At 44.6% G+C, this 17,044-nt stretch overlaps 1 non-coding gene across 1 annotated transcript; it reads right to left on the bottom strand.

The window, feature by feature from the left end:
• Positions 1-16,299: 16,299 nt before the first annotated feature.
• On the bottom strand, positions 16,300-16,383 carry TRNAL-CAA. Its single transcript has one exon. It is a non-coding gene; the product is annotated as a tRNA-Leu (tRNA).
• Positions 16,384-17,044: the final 661 nt, after the last annotated feature.

The following is a 17,044-nucleotide window of genomic DNA, read 5'->3' as shown; positions in this document are numbered from 1 at the left end:
AGACGAAAAAACTACTCCAGCAGAGACTCTACTCGGATCCCTACTTTAGAGAGGCCCTAGTTTCCCCTCCCGAGCCCCTTCTCCGACGGACGCGTAGAGAGGCCCCTACTCGTCGGTTGTTGCCATTTTCCGATGCTGCAGCGAGCTCACATCTTCCTTCTACGAGTAGATCGAGCGGCGCCGGTCCAAATTGAGTGCCACACGAGCTCGCCCCAGCCAACATCGTAGTGCTTGAGCTCCCTGCAGCTAACATCCTAGAATACCACGAGTGGCCACGACCGAGTACCTCCACCGAGCTCGAGATTTCTCCACCAACTCGAGCAGGGGAGCTCGAGTACGGACTTTGGGGGAGAGGGGGCGACAACCTCCAGTGCCAATGCTATGGAGCACATGTTTGGTGGAGGGGCAAGCGAACCATTTTCGCCAACGAAGGGGCGAGTTCAGACAGTGGAGGGAGAGGGGTGTGTGAAAGATGCAAGGCGGCGGAAGAAGAGGGGTGCGAGAGAGAAAGATGCGAGGAAGAAGAAAGAAATGTCCCAAATAAAATAGTTAGACACTAGTGGGTGGATCCCATTTATCTAACAAAAGTACTGGTTTAAAGTAAGGGTTATTGTTGGAGTTGTGAGTAGAAATTAAACCTTGTAAAATAGGAAGAGTCGCTTACTTAATAAGTAGGGACTCTAGTTTAATAGGTATTACTGGAGTTGCTCTTACGATTTGGGAGGGATTGGAGGGGATTGAGAAGTATTTTTGTTCTATTGGAGATTTAACTCCTCTCCCAACCCTCTCCAATCCCCAAAGGATGAGGTTGGTTGGTTCCTGTGGTGTGGGTTAGTGCTAAGGCGGAGTTCGGACCAATTAAAATGGATGGAATGCAATGGAAATGCGGTGCTGGACAGCTGTGGGGGCGTGAGGATGGCACGTGACACACGCAGCCGGGTTCTACTCATCACAACTGCGATTGAAACTCATCCAATCGCAGCAGCGTATCTGCCCCGCCCTCCGGCCACTATCCCGCATCACTATCGCCACTAGTCCGCCTAAGCCACCCACCCCATGCTAATCTAGTGACGTCGAGCTCTCTCAGCCTAGTTGTGGCCTACCATTTATCCTACGTTCTCTGGCGGTCAGCGGCGACCCTGCCATCTCACCACGCCACCCTCGCAACCCACCTCCACCATCAGGCTTCCCTACCCCTCCCCTACCCTCTAAGGTCGCGGGTGACCACCGATGCCCTAGCAACATAACCCAGAAGTCCGGTTGCCGCGGCTCATGGAGAAAGATGAGCAGAGGCGGGAGGATACTTCTGCGCTACACTACTACAAAAAGAGCTATAGGCACCGGTTGAAAAGATCCTTAGGTACCGGTTCTATAACCGGTACCCGGAAACCGAGACCAATGAAGATTGCCATTGGCACCGGGTAATTTACCCGGTGCCTATGACCTCCTTTAGTACCGGTTGGAATACCAACCGGTACCAAAGACCGCTACGCCATTCCTCGCTTGCATCCTCCCCCGTTCCCCGCATCCTCTCTCCGTTCCCCTGGCATGCTCCACTAGCGGTACTAGCGATTCATTCGAAAGAATCAAACATAGAAAATTGAATTGACGAACACACAATACTCATAGATCCCACAAATTATTCAAAAAATTGTTCACAAGATAAATGCATTCCATACAACATGCATCTCTATTTCAGAAATCAAAAAAGTAAAAAAAGAAAAAAATCACCCAGGGTGGCGGCGGCGGTGGCCAGCTGCTCGTGCATCTGCACCCCACGGCCAGCTCCCGCGGCGGCGGCGGTGTCGTAGGCGCGCGCGGCGGCCTCGGCAGAGTCGAAGGTCCCGGCGGCAGCCTCGCCCGCCGCATCGCCTTCCTCTCCTCCTCCCCTCCTCCTCCGCGCGCGCGCTGCGCCCCTCCCTCCTCCCCCTCTTGTGGCAGCCGACGAGGCCAGCAGATCTCCGTGCCTCACATGCCATGACGCGACCAGCAGATCTGCGTCTGGTGGATGTTGAGCAGCTTCCGTCCAGTGGTGATGGTACCGCACCGAGCAACTTGCTGAGCTCCAGCACCTGCGATGGATTGAGCAATAGTAATGAGGAAACGGATTGGGCAGGACCAGAGAGGAAGACGAAGGAGATACAACGGGAAAGGAAAGAGTATGACTCCACGTCCGCCGTCCTCCTCCTGTCCTCGGCTCCTCCCCCTCTCCTCCTCCGCCGTCCTCCTCCTGTCCTCGGCGACTCCGCGTTTGGCCTGGCCCGAGTAGAGTCTTTCGCCCTTTCCTTTAGGTAGAGAGATGAGAGCGGTGGAGAGATAAGAGCGGCGCCAGCACTTGAAATATCTGGAACAGAGGCCGCCCTTTGGTACCGGGTGGTTGTTTCCACTGGTGCCGAAACTCGACTTTTGGCACAGGTGCGTGCTATCACCCGGTACCAAAATATACCTCTTTCATTGGTTCTGGGTTTTGACATAGACCGGTGCCAATTTTTAATCATTGGTACCGGGTTGTGCCATGACCCGGTCCAGATCAAAAAGTACCATATTAAAAAGTACCAGCTGTCGTTGCGCCCGGTACTGATGCTCGTATTAGTACCGGGTGAAACAACAAGCGGTACTTTTGGTCTGGACCGATGATCTGTTTTCTAGTAGAGCTAGCTCGCACGACATTAGTGCATGATAAGCAGATTTTATGCCATTTTGCGCCTTCGCTTCGTAGCTTATTGTTAAAAAAAACTTAACCTAGGGGGAGACTGCCCCCACAGTATTGTATTAAGAAGAAGACATTCACACATAGGTCATGAAAACCTTCGAACCCCTGCCCTACTCATACACAGTGGCCGACCTATGAGAAAGGTTGGATCCTTAACTGTGCTTTGGATATGGGACCAGCGAGAAGATTTTTTTTTTGCAAGCCGACCATCTGTAAGCATCTAGGCCCTCAAGGTATGTTTCGGTGATTAATGACAACCATTATTGTGTCTAATGAGTTTGTGCAGCTTAATAGATCATTATCGCTCATTTGGTCATATGCCAAAAGAGGCCCCTCAATTTCGTTATCCAAAAAGACGATCTCGGTATTCAACTCAAATATATGTCAAGACTAAGGATCTTTCTAGTCCTAAGTGTCGTAAGGTTGAGAAGGACACTTAGGTTAGTATAGGTTTTATAGTTTTGTAGTGATCGCACTATTAAGAGGGGTTAAGGTCAAGTAACTTGAGCATGGACATGGTCATTTGAAAATGGATGCACACTATAGTCACTCAGGTTCCTAGAAGTTCAAATAAGTGGTTTTCAACTTATATCTCAAGAATATTTGGATTTCACTCAAGACTCAAATCAGAAAAGGCAAAATCAGAAAAAGTCTATATACCGGTTTAACCGACGATTCCACTTTTCTATACATCGGTTAAACGCAGTCAGCAGAGTCTGGACAGGTTCTATACACCGGTTAAACTGATGTTGTTTGAATTAACGTCGGTGCATTAGTCCAGAGTTGGTTTTTCTAGGGCATTTCAAGTTCAATACAGCGGTTAAACTGACGCTGTTTGAAATGAGACGTCGGTGCAATTGACCAGTGAGATGGTTTTTTCAGGGATTTCAGAAGTTGTACTCACCGGTTAAACCGACGATGGTTTTGAGTTAACGTCGGTGCAGTTGTCCAGAGATTTGGTTTTTCAGTTGATCAGTGGACAACTACACTCACCAGTTAAACCGATGATATGTCGGTTAATCTGCCCAAGTTGTAACGGCTAGTTTTCAGAATAGGCAGTTTACATTCATCGGTTAAACCGACGCTGACTATTGGAGGTATGTCAGATTAACTGGCGCTACGCAGTTTTCTAGCAGCTTTTCTCCAACGGCTCTATTCGTGTGAGCTACCTATATATACCCCACCAATGTGTCATTTTGCACACTCTTGACACCAGGCTACATTCATACACTTATACATTGTTGAGAGCCACCTTGAGCTTCATCTTTCACACATATTATTCATTGAATCAATCAAGAAGCAAGACTAAGGACTTGAGTAGAGAGAAGCTTATGTGCATCCATTCTTGGTAATCGATTCTTGCTCAAGTGAAGACCCTAGCTTGTTACTCTTGGTGATTGGCAGCACCTAGGCGATCTTGGTGATTGAAGGTGTTTCTTCCGGAGCTTGCCAAGGATTGTGGGAGCCCGAAGAAGTTTGTACGTGGCTTGAGCTCCACAACGTCGGGATGGTGAACGGAGTCTCTTAGTGAGCGCCCTTGTCTCGGTGACTTGGGAGGTGACAAGACTCTTAGTGAGTGTCACAACGTGGATTAGGGGTGTGTGCCAACACATCGACACCACGGGAAAAAAAATACGGTTGTCTCTTGCCCACTCTTTCATTTCAAGCACTTACTTTCATGCAATTATTCATGTGCTTGACCTTATAGATCATAGCTTAGCTCTACCTTGCTTAGTTTCTTCTCTAGTTGTATTTTTGTAAGCTTGTGTAGTTTGCTTAGCTAGCCGGTTGGTAAATTGAGTCTTACTAGTTTTGCATAGGTTAAGATTGCTTTACTTTGTTTTAGAAATTTGAAAAAGGCCCAATTCAACCCCCTCTTGGTCCATCGATCTTTACAATTAGTATCTGAGCCTCGTTACTTATTTGGATCATTAGGCTTCACTGCCTAGAGCTATGGCCAAGATGGGTGGTTCGCCGCCTCACTTCGAGGGCAAGAACTTTGCTTATTGGAAAGTTCGCATGGCCGCATACCTTGATGCGATTGCCCCCGAAGTGTGGTTGGCAACTAAGACCGGGTTCACCAGAACTCCCACCACGGAACAATTAAAATGGAATGCAAAGGCTAGAAATGCAATTTTTGAAGCCATTAGTGAGGAAGTTTTTGCTAGAGTAAATGGCATGGACTTAGCAAGTGATATTTGGAAAGAGCTAATTGAAATTCATGAAGGCTCTACAAAAGTTCGTGAGCAAAAGTATCACTTGTTTAGTGCTAAATATGATTCCTTTAAGATGCTAGCTCATGAAAATTGCAATGATATGTATTCTCGCTTGAATGTCATTGTCAAGGACATTAATGCTCTTGAAGTTTCTAAAATTGACAGTGGCTCCATCAACCGCAAGATTCTCATGCTCTTACCAAAGCCCAAATACAACATCATAAATGCTATGCTTCAAAAGGAGAATCTTGATACAATGGAAGTGGGAGAGCTTTTGGGCGAAATTCGCGCTCATGAAATGGGGATCCTTGGTATGTCCGAAGAGCCAACTACAAGTAAAACAATTGCTCTCAAAACCAAGGCCAACAAATCCCGTAAGCTCAAGATGGTCAAGCAAGAATCAAGCTCAAGCAATGAAGAAGAAGATCATCATGAAAGCTCATCCGATGATGAAGAAGATGGAGAACTTGCTCTCATGATGAGAAAGTTCACATGCTTGAGCGACAAGATAAACAAGAAGGATTACAATTTTGACCCAAAAAGAAGAATGTTCCGGCCAAGGGAAGATGTCAAGTACAAAACTTGCTACAATTATGGAGAAAAAGACCACATCTCTCCCGATTGCCCTAAGCCGGACAAGAGAAAGAAGGACAACAAAAGCAAACATCGCCATGATTCAAGCAATGATGAAGAGGATGAAAAGAAGAACAAGAACAAGAAGCTTGGGAAGAAGAAGAGCCATGACAAAAAGACCAAGCTCTTCCCAAAGAAGAAAGGGCACACCAAGAGAAGCTTCTTGGTGGAAAAATAAGAGTGGGTGACCGATGTCTCATCAAGCGAAGATTCAAGTGATGAAGAAGACATCGTCATCATCGCCCTCACAAATGAAGAACCACCACTACCTCCGCCTCCCATGTGCCTCATGGCAAAAGGTAACACAAAGGTATGTGAGGTAGATAGTGAAGATGATAGTGATGAAGAGCTTGATCCTTATGAGTTTACTAACCTCATTAATGAGTATACATCCGTCATCAAGAGGGAAAAGGGCAAAGTCAAGATTCTTGAGAACACTCATGCCAAGTTAGAGCTTGCCCACTCCGACTTGCTTGGCAAGTACAATGACTTGCTCAAAAAACACAATGAGTCACTTGTACTTGCTAAGCAAGTTGAAGAGAGCCACAAAAAGCTTAAACAAGAGCATAGGGAGTTGGCTCACAAATATCAAGAACTTGAATTTGCCTATAAAGCAATTGACCCAAGTCTTGAGAACTTTGTCAATGAAACCATTAAAAAGGTCAATGCTTCTACTTCACGTGATGACCTACTCACTAATGCAAATGCCACTAATATTGTGCCCGAGCTTGCTCCTTTTAGGGAAAAGGAATTGATGGATCAAGTGGCAAGCCTAAAGAGTAGTGTGGAGAAGCTCTCAAGAGGAGAAACATCCACAAGGAAATTTTCTTCAACAATGCACGCGACTATAGCAAGAGAGGTCTTGGTTCATTTCTGGAGCCAAATCAAGGCACAACTCCTTCTCCGGAGTTTAAGACTAGCTTCATGAAGGAAGTTGGTTCATATTGCCAACATTGCCAAGTCACCGGGCACCACACTAGGGAGTGCACCCAACCATCACGTCCTCTTCCCACTTTAACAAAGAATTACTCATCAATGTTTCAAAATAACCATTTTATTTTGAGTAAAGTGAAGGGCAAGGTGAAGGCCAAATTCATTGGCAAAATTGCTAAGGAGTCAAAGAAGAAGCTCCCCAAGCAACTTTGGGTCCCAAAAGCTCTTGTCACACATGTGCAAGGCCCAAAGCTTGTTTGGGTTCCTAAAACTCAAAAGTGAATTCTCATGTTTGTAGGTGAACTACAAAACCGGTGATGAGATACACTGGTCTGAGCTTGAGTCAGACTCCTCCGAGGATGCCGAGAACTTTCCTGCAGCACCCGCCAGTCACGACCACGAGGCAGGAGGGTCCCAAGAGTCAGCTCCAGAGTCACCGGCAGTTGCTACTGTTACAGAGTCCCAGGTGACTCAGCCGTCCGAGCTTACCTCTCTTCTTCAGCAGCTTGTCACTCAGCAGCGAGAGAATCGGATAGCACAGGAGGAGGCCAGGAGAGCCCATGAGGCCCAGCTAGCAGCCATTCAGAGAGAGGCTGCCCGAGAGCGTGTTGCAGCCGAGGAGCGGTTTGTCGAGCTTATCTACAGAGTCTCTCAGAGGACAGACGCTCAGTTCCTGCAGATGCAGCAGGGCATGACGGCGATGTTCGAGATGATTACATAGCTTTACACTCACACTGGACTCGCCCCGCAGCAGCCAGGACAGCCAGGCCTTCAGGGTGTTGGAGCACCTCAGCTTGCAGTCACTCCAGCTTAAGCCCCTACTGCAGCCCCAGCTACTACAGTGACACCGGAGACCACGTTCTCGATGCCAGCACTTCTTGGGTCTGCCAGTCGTCCGCTCTTCTCACCACTGCCAGCGACTACACTCTTCCAGGACTCTCCGTCGGCAGTTCAGTCAGTCGCCCTCCCCGTTGTACCACAGACACTACCTTCAGGGGGAGGAGGAGAGGAGTCTCTAGTTCTACAGTCGACACAGCCGGTAGCTTCAGCTCTTACTACTTCAGATGTTGACACATCTTCTGCTGAGCCGGTTACCACTTCTACGGACCCTCTTCCAGGCAGTGCCAGCACGAGAGCCTCGACGACAGCTACACTCCCAGTCAGTTCAGATCCAGCAGGCAGTTCTGACCAGCAGCTCCCGTCCGTCACCGAGGGTTCACCGTCCGACGACGACGACGATGACAACCCGGACCGTTTCCTTGCCGTACCGCGACAGCCGGACCAGTAGCTCACCTCTTTGGTGCTTTGACGCCAAAGGGGGAGAGAGAGTCAGGGGGAGTTGGAGTCAGGGGGGGTAGAGTTAGAGAGAGCTCGTAGTTATCAGGACTTTTGATGCTTTGTATCTCTTTTGATGTTAATTCATGGATATGTACATTTGTCGCTTTAGTTTGCTGTGGTTTGAGACATCTATGGATTTCGTTTGAGCCGTTGAGCTCTTTGGTCCTTTTTCGAGTTTGCTTGTGTTTATCCTGTTTTATCTTTCTCGCTCTCTCGTTATTTATATTTGTGTTCTCATCAATCACCAAAAAGAGGGAGATTGTAAGCATCTAGGCCCTCAAGGTATGTTTCGGTGATTAATGACAACCATTATTGTGTCTAATGAGTTTGTGCAGCTTAATAGATCATTATCACTCATTTGGTCATATGTCAAAAGAGCCCCTCAATTTCGTTATCCAAAAAGACGATCTTGGTATTCAACTCAAATATATGTCAAGACTAAGGATCTTTCTAATCCTAAGTGTCGTAAGGTTGAGAAGGACACTTAGGTTAGTATAGGTTTTATAGTTTTGTAGTGATCGCACTATTAAGAGGGGTTAAGGTCAAGTAACTTGAGCATGGACATGATCATTTGAAAATGGATGCACACTATAGTCACTCAGGTTCCTAGAAGTTCAAATAAGTGGTTTTCAACTTATATCTCAAGAATATTTAGATTTCACTCAAGACTCAAATCAGAAAAGGCAAAATCAGAAAAAGTCTATACACCGGTTTAACCGACGATTCTACTTTTCTATACATCGGTTAAACGCAGTCAGCAGAGTCTGGACAGGTTCTATACACCGGTTAAACCGATGTTGTTTGAATTAATGTCGGTGCATTAGTCCAGAGTTGGTTTTTCTAGGGCATTTCAAGTTCAATACACCGGTTAAACCGACGCTGTTTGAAATGAGACGTCGGTGCAATTGACCAGTGAGATGGTTTTTCCAGGGATTTCAGAAGTTGTACTCACCGGTTAAACCGACGATGGTTTTGAGTTAACGTCGGTGCAGTTGTCCAGAGACTTGGTTTTTCAGTTGATCAGTGGATAACAACACTCACCGGTTAAACCGATGATATGTCGGTTAATCTGCCCAAGTTGTAACAGCTAGTTTTCAGAATGGGCAGTTTACATTCATCGGTTAAACCGACGCTGACTATTGGAGGTACGTCGGATTAACCGGCGCTACGCAGTTTTCTAGCAGCTTTTCTCCAACGGCTCTATTCGTGTGAGCTGCCTATATATACCCCTCCAATGGGTCATTTTGCACACTCTTGACACCAGGCTACATTCATACACTTATACATTGTTGAGAGCCACCTTGAGCTTCATCTTTCACACATATTGTTCATTCAATCAATCAAGAAGCAAGACTAAGGACTTGAGTAGAGAGAAGCTTGTGTGCATCCGTTCTTGGTGATCGGTTCTTGCTCAAGTGAAGACCCTAGCTTGTTACTCTTGGTGATTGGCAGCACCTAGGCGATCTTGGTGATTGAAGGTGTTTCTTCCGGAGCTTGCCAAGGATTGTGGGAGCCCGAAGAAATTTGTACGTGGCTTGAGCTCCACCACGCCAGGATGGTGAACGGAGACTCTTAGTGAGCGCCCTCGTCTCGGTGACTTGGTTGGTGACAAGACTCTTAGTGAGTGTCACAACGTGGATTAGGGGTGTGTGCCAACACATCGACACCACGGGAAAAAAATCCGGTTGTCTCTTGCCCACTCTTTACTTTCAAGCACTTACTTTCATGCAATTATTCATGTGCTTGACCTTAGATATCATAGCTTAGCTCTACCTTGCTTAGTTTTTTCTCTAGTTGTATTTTTGTAAGCTTGTGTAGTTTGCCTAGCTAGCCGGTTGGTAAATTGAGCCTTACTAGTTTTGCATAGGTTAAGGTTGCTTTACTTTGTTTTAGAAATTTGAAAAAGATCCAATTCACCCCCCTCTTGATCCATCGATTCTTACACCATCACACGCTTATACCAGCCGGGCTAAAGCCCGCTTGTTCCGTAGCTTATTGTTGGTGTGAACCCGGTGATGAAGCTGCTGGTCGTGGCCGCGGTTTGTCTGGCCCTTTTTTTATGTGTTCAATACTTATAGAATATATGTGCCTGCATATATACTTTATTTCTCACTCACGTATATTGTCGAATCACAACTCTTTGAACATATGTGAAGTAACGGATTTTTGGTGCAAGTCGCGGTGAAACTAATTAAGGAACCTTTCGAAACCTCACAGAATTGTAAGCTACTCTTTTTTAGCTTCTAGTCTCTTAATTTATTTCATAAAATCAGCAGAAAATCACTCCTTCCTGCAAAACCATTCGGCAGAGCTTTTACTAGATTCAGCAAGGAATCAGCTCGGCAAGCTTTGCCAAATGCACCCTTATTATTATAGAATCTATTGCAAGCACTATGTGCAACAACGATGTGTGCAGGCGTGCTACTGCCGCTACCCTCTCTTAATGCACATTTCTCATTCTCTTTCTTTTCTATTTCATTTCTAATCTTGGCACCAAAATAGTGGCCCCTTCCCGTGCGGTGCCAGGGGTGTCTATTTCCTGCATATGCGAGTGGAATCGATCCACTTTGCAGCTAACAGCCCCTGTTTTTCTCCACCTCCTCCACCTCTGACACCGCCGCCCTCCACTGCCGCCGGCGCCAATAAGCTCGAATCCAAACTCCCCCGCCCAATGATGAGCCCACCGCATATCAACCCGCGCGCCACCCCCCGCCAGTAGTGTCCATGCCACTGACCGTTGCCGCCGGAAACCCGCCTCCACCGCCGGGCTCCCCTGCCCCCACTCCCCCCTATTCTTAGGCCGCCGGTGGCCAGCACTGCCCCAGAAACCCGAAGTACCTCCCGAAGTCCGGCCGTCGGGCTCACTGGAGAAGATACATAGTGTTGTGCGATGTGGCATTGATTTCTCGCATATGCGATGAATAAATTTCCTGCGATGCCACCACAGGTACCACCTCCTCCCTGGCCAATGTGGCATCACACTATTGGTAACACGGTCATCCACCACGCTCCCAACGATTGTTTTTTCTACTTACAGCACCCCACGTGATGCTATTATTTGCATATGCATGTACATGCATACGTGCGTGCGTGGTGCATATCAATATGATTTCAATAAAATCACTCAAGCACGTGTATCTTATTGGATCTTCTTGTATCTTGGCCAGCCCAATATTTCTATAAACCATTACCTCAAATATGGATGTATAGATAATTTTTTAAAAAGAATGTGTCTCCTCATTCAAAATATGGATGTAGATAATCTAAAAAAAATGTATCTCCTCATCGATCGATTGATATTTGTTCTTTCTATCAATCGCTTTTTCCCACCACAGTCACCACTTAGCCAAAAATACTCCTACACATATACAGGCCCACACTTCTGCCGGCCTTTGCACGTCCGGTATGGCTAACGGTCTGTTGTTTGCCTGATGCGGACCTGATTTTTTTTAATCAATGATGCAGACATGTTAAGGGGGAGCGATTAGTTATCGCTTGAGGTGATGGTACGCCGAACCATCACCTGAAGAATTTGCGCGCATTAAATGCACCGTCAGATGTTAGCCCAATATATTAAGTAATAAGGGCAAGTACAACGGTGGAGACAGCTGCTATTTTTTGACACAAATAGACAACTCAAACAGACAGCTTGTACAATGGATTATCTGTTTAGCTGTCTACAGGGTGTTTAATGTATTCTTTGACACACAAATCATGATGATCTAATACATACTTAATTTTTGTAGTCATTTTGTTGCATACATGGTGTTATCTTTCTCTCTTTTCTTTTTTTTTTCATCTCTTTTCTTTTATTTTTTTTCCACTTCCTTTTTCTTTTTTCTCTCTATATTTCCTTGTATTCCACTGCAGTGGCGGAGCCAAGTGTAGGCAAAAGTGGGCTATTGCCCTCCCTTGCCATGCAAAATTTCCACTAGATGAATAATAAATTTAATACTATTTATTATTTTAGCACCTCAATTACCAAAGGTTGCCCCCATAATAATTGTTTGTTCCGGCTCCGCCACTCCACCGACGCATCTCTCGATCTCTCTCGTAGTCTCCGTTGACTCGATCTCTCCCGGCTCCCTCGCTCCCTCCGCCAGGCGCACGCACCGCTCCCTCCCGGCTCCCTCGCACGCACCGCCGCACACGCCTCCCCGCCGGTGCCTTCCTCTTCCTCCTCCCTCGCTCTCGCAGCACTGGCACACGCCGAGCATCCCTGGGGGATTCTGGCGCAAACCTTCCCGCGCGCGCAAGGGATCCCCGCCGCCGCCGTCTCCCCGCAGCGGCTGCTACAACGCGCGCCGAGTCGTCGCTCGGTCCTTGGAGCACGAGCTCCGCTCGTAGACGAGCGAGACGACGACCAGGCCTCGGCGACGCGCGCGCAGGGGGGCTTCTGCAAAACTTCCTTGCATGGCGACGGCAAACGACGGCGCGTTGTACGTGCCCTACTAATACTCTCGTTGGAAGAAAAAAACAGAGCACCAGATTCATAAATACAGATCCAGACAAATTGCTGACATCATCCACATGCAAGGAGAGTTCCTACTAAAAAATCTATAAATTTTGAACCGTGCATCCAAATTAAATTCCAATGGTACTATTATTTTTTTATGACAAGATCTTCAAAACAACATTACACTTGCCTATGTTTGTATGATTTTTTTTAAAATATTTTTAGTACTAAATAATTAGTTTCGGCTACTGGGAACAAATATTTTAACAACGCGAACAAATAATTATTGTGACGAACATAAAAATAAACATAACGAACAAATAGTAATGTACAACGACCAAAATATCAAACATCGCGAACATTTAATTATATAGCATAAATAAGGGAAAAAATATCCAGAACAAATAAATCAGCATAGCCGAACAATTGAATCTATGAAATGAACAAATAAATTGACAATACGAACAAATTAATTACTCACAAATAAATAATTCTACATGAAGAACAATGTATCGACCTAGCAAATAAATTATTTTTATATACAAATGGAACACGAACATGAGTTGAAATTATTTACACACCAACTAATGAGTCTAGAATGCAAATAAATTGGTATGCACTAAGCATGAGCCATTTTTAAATATAAAAAAATTGAAATGAATAAAAAAATAAATGAAATAAAGAAAAAGTATCGGCAAAAAGAAATACCAGATATTATCACTCACCCACTTAAACCACTAAAAATAAAAAATATATGAATTATAAAATTATAATAAATAAAGCAAATACTATAAATTTAAAGTAGAAAAAATATTAAAAAAATAAATAAAAGTAATATGGAAGAAGAATACAGTTTCCGAGCAGAGAAGAAATTACCATTAAAGATATTACTGAAATCAAGAAAGAAAAATGAACATATGAGAAAGAAGAATGGGAAGAAAAAGAAAACAAGAGAAAAGTACATGTGCTGGCGTTGCATCACAGCTAGTAAGCAAGCATGCGCATATAAACAAAAGCAGCACATAGCATGCACGCATATAGATAAAAAAAAGCTTCAAACATGCGTGCATGCATGCATTAATAAAGGAAAGAAAAAAGAACGCACATGCACCTGTCTCGTGGATAGTTCAAACACGCATGCATGCATCAATAAAGAAAAGAAAAAAGAACTTACGTGCTCCTCTCTCATTACTAGCATGCTCACACAGTAGTTTGCGGCTGGCTCCTCAGGGGGCTCCTATCTCGTGGAAGATAGATGACATATCTATCTTTAAAGCTCATTTTGGCACAATTATTTGTTATAAATATGTTCAACATCTTAGTAGAATTAAATCAATATTTTGTTAAATATGTTCAATATTTGTTTTTCAAAATATTGAAACTGTGAAAACAAAATGTTAAAATTGGAAACATAAAATATTGAGAATATCAAAATAGAAATGTTGAACGGCAATTTTTTCGGGCGGCGGTGTGCGCGGGCGCGGCAGCAGCAGCAAGCAGCAGCAGCGTCCAGCAGCGCGCAGCCGCATGCAGCAGCAGCAGCCACACGCAGCAGGCAGCAGCGGCGGTGGCAGCCAGCAGCGCAGCGGCGGTGGCAGCCAGCACGCGGCGGCGGCCCACTAGCGCAGCGCAGCCGCCGCACGGCCAGCAGCGCAGCAGCCACATGCAGCAGCGGCGGCGGCCTGCAGCGCGTAGCACAGGGCGGCAGCAGCAACAGCGCGCAGCGGCGACGGCTTGCGGCGCGCAGGCGGGCGCAGCGCTCCCGGTGGGCGAGGCGGTGGCGCAGCGAGCTCGGAGGGCGGCGGCAGCGCACGGTGATGAAAGGGGCAGCAGAAGAAAGAAGATAGGGTTCAGGAGATCTAACGGATGAGATGATTTGTACGAATCTCAAATTCTGGAAGGTGGGAAAGAAAAAAATATTTCGGAAGATATATAGTATTTCCGGGCTCCTCATGTAACTGCTTCTAATGGACGTACCGAACTAAATGCTATTGGGCTAAATAACATAATTGACAGCCCACCAGCAGATGCTCCCTTTAGACGATTGGATCGTAGCTTTGTAGCCCGAGCGATGCATAGCCATCGTGCATGTTAAGGTGCTATGGGTTGTTTTAGTCACATTTTTCTCTCGGACTGTTAGCAGGCTTTATTAATGTTGCAGCCCAATAGATGCTTTGGTACCACACCTTGATATCTCAGTTTTTTTTAACATTTCAAGCAATAAACATGCCCATACTGTACGTTTCAAAAGAATTAAACTAAGCAATAACACGCCCAACACACACATACAATCTACAACTGTGAGAAAAAAATTAGGACTATTTATAATTTCCTAATACAACACAAACATGCAAGCGGTGTGCTACAGCTACTATTTTGACCATTTTCTAGATACAAGGCATGCATACAAGTTGTATGTTATAGGCTTGTAGCTGCTTGTTTTTGGACCATTTTTCAAATACAACAATTATACAATTACAACTGAAAACATGAAAAGTGCAATACATGAGAATTTATAGCTAATAAGCTAAAAGTACAATATATGACCCGTTAAGTACTTGTAGCAATAAAATGGAATGCCATCAAGCTACACTTCAAAAAAAATCATAAAATATAGTTTGCATCCAACCAAACATAGATCTAGCACCCAACTGGCCAAATTCCAAAGCACATCCTGTCATCACCACCACAAGTGGAAGAAAAAGGTGAAACAAGTACTCTAGTGATGGAATCTGAAAGTTTCCCAAACTAAAAAAATACAGTCAAAATTTCTAGTCATGGAAAAAGGAACTAAATCTCTGCTTATTTTTAAATAGATACATTATAAGTTTGTTTTACAAATGCTAGCTGAATTTTTTTAAAAAAATATATATAATCCGATAGTAGTATAAAATTTATATATATAGTACTCCCTCCGTTCCAAATTATAAGACATCCCAAAAATCTTGGAGAGTCAAAGCAATCTCAAGTTTGACCAAGATTATAGAGAGAAATATAAAGATTTATGATATCAAATTGATGTATTGTGAAAATATAACTAATAAAAAATCTAATAGTACTTAGTTTATATAATAAATGTCATTATTCTATTATATAAATTTGGTCAAACATAAAAAACTTTGACTCTCCAAGATTGTTGGAATGTCTTATAATTTGGAACGGAGGGAGTAGTAAGTTTTCCATGTGTCAATCAAGCTACATTACCAAACATTATAAAAAGAAACAAATTACAGTATTAGTTTGTTTTTTAAGCAGTAGCTGATAATTAAATAAAAATTATAGACTGTACTTGCACTGTAAATTTCTATGTACCCTAGTGATTTGTTTGAGTGGCAACCCAACTACACCGGCAAATATTATAAAATTATATCAAAAAATATTTAAACTGAAAAAATTTATGTGCAATAACTATTCTTCTTAATAGGCAATATTTCATCATCAACATTTCATATATAAAGCTTGAGCAAGGGGTCCTCAGGCGCGGCAATGCCGCGCCATATATAGCTTTCTAGTTCTCTACTAGTGTCGATTTAAATAATTAATATGATAAGTAAAGGGGTGTAGTGAGAAAAATGTTTTGCGAGTTTGACCCATATGTCCATTTGTGATGGCTGTTACTGACTGTCCACATGAAAAAACGTACGATGAGGTCGTGTTGTCTATTGGCAAAAATGGATTGTACAATGACTGGCTTAAAGATCGATGATGAATGTGATTTGAGAACCATCCAATTTTCCTCTAGAACGAAATTTGATTCCTGTTTGAAATATATACAGTATACTAGAACCCAACCTTTTAAGCACAAATATGACTTTGATATATACATTTGAAAAGAGGGCATCACGTGAATTTGGATTTTTGGAACACATAATGAATGGGTGGAACTGTAGCGTGCAAATACGAAAGGAAAAACAGCAAGGTGGCCAAATGGTACGGAACCCATACAAAAAGTAGAGGAAAAGTCGGAACAATTTTTATTTTAAAAAGAAAAAGAAAAAAGATAAACAACATGTCAGAAGTGGGATTTGAACCCACGCCCTCGTTAGAGGACCAGAACTTGAGTCTGGCGCCTTAGACCACTCGGCCATCCTGACGTTAATGGTATTTATTTATATTATTACTTATTTATACAAATAAGGTATCCAGCCCTTCAGACCTTCAACACGCCTATTCGTGGTGCTCCTTCTATTTTATTAATCTATACCATATTGCCCTTTTTCGATCAACAAAACCCCACTGCTTTTCATAGGATAGCCTGCAAATCACAAATTTCAAAAACAAGTACCTGAATTGAGGAGGCAACGGCTAGAGTAGCCCTTTGCATCACCTGGACGCTAGGCACTGGGACACTATCTCCAACCGGACCACTTTCCACTCCAGTGAAAGTGCGTCCGATGATGAATTCGAACTCGGAACCGCTTACTTCAAAATGGAGCAGCTGGCCACCGAGCGAGGCCTCTCCCGTTCCCAACAAGCACCTGAATTCCTTATGCATCCATAAAGTCCGAGCTCTGGGCCGATGAAGAAGTACCTGGATCAGCTGTGTGTAGCACCACGGCACCTCAGGGAAGTACGGCACCAGATGTCAGATGAGACGCGGCACACGGCTTGGCGTACGTCGAAGGAAGGATTGTGTTGCTGCGCGCCGGCGAGAGGCTGCTTGGAACGCGCCGCGTAGTTGGACTTGGACCAGCCTTGCAGCGCGGCAGATAGGTAAATGGGGGTTGCTGTCGCCGGGCCCCCCGGCCGGCTAGT

This window comes from Panicum virgatum, chromosome 9K (assembly GCF_016808335.1).
Source record: "Panicum virgatum strain AP13 chromosome 9K, P.virgatum_v5, whole genome shotgun sequence".
Classification (NCBI taxonomy): domain Eukaryota; kingdom Viridiplantae; phylum Streptophyta; class Magnoliopsida; order Poales; family Poaceae; genus Panicum; species Panicum virgatum.
The sequence above is the reverse complement of the archived record's forward strand: the minus strand, read 5'-3'. Positions and strand labels throughout refer to the sequence as shown.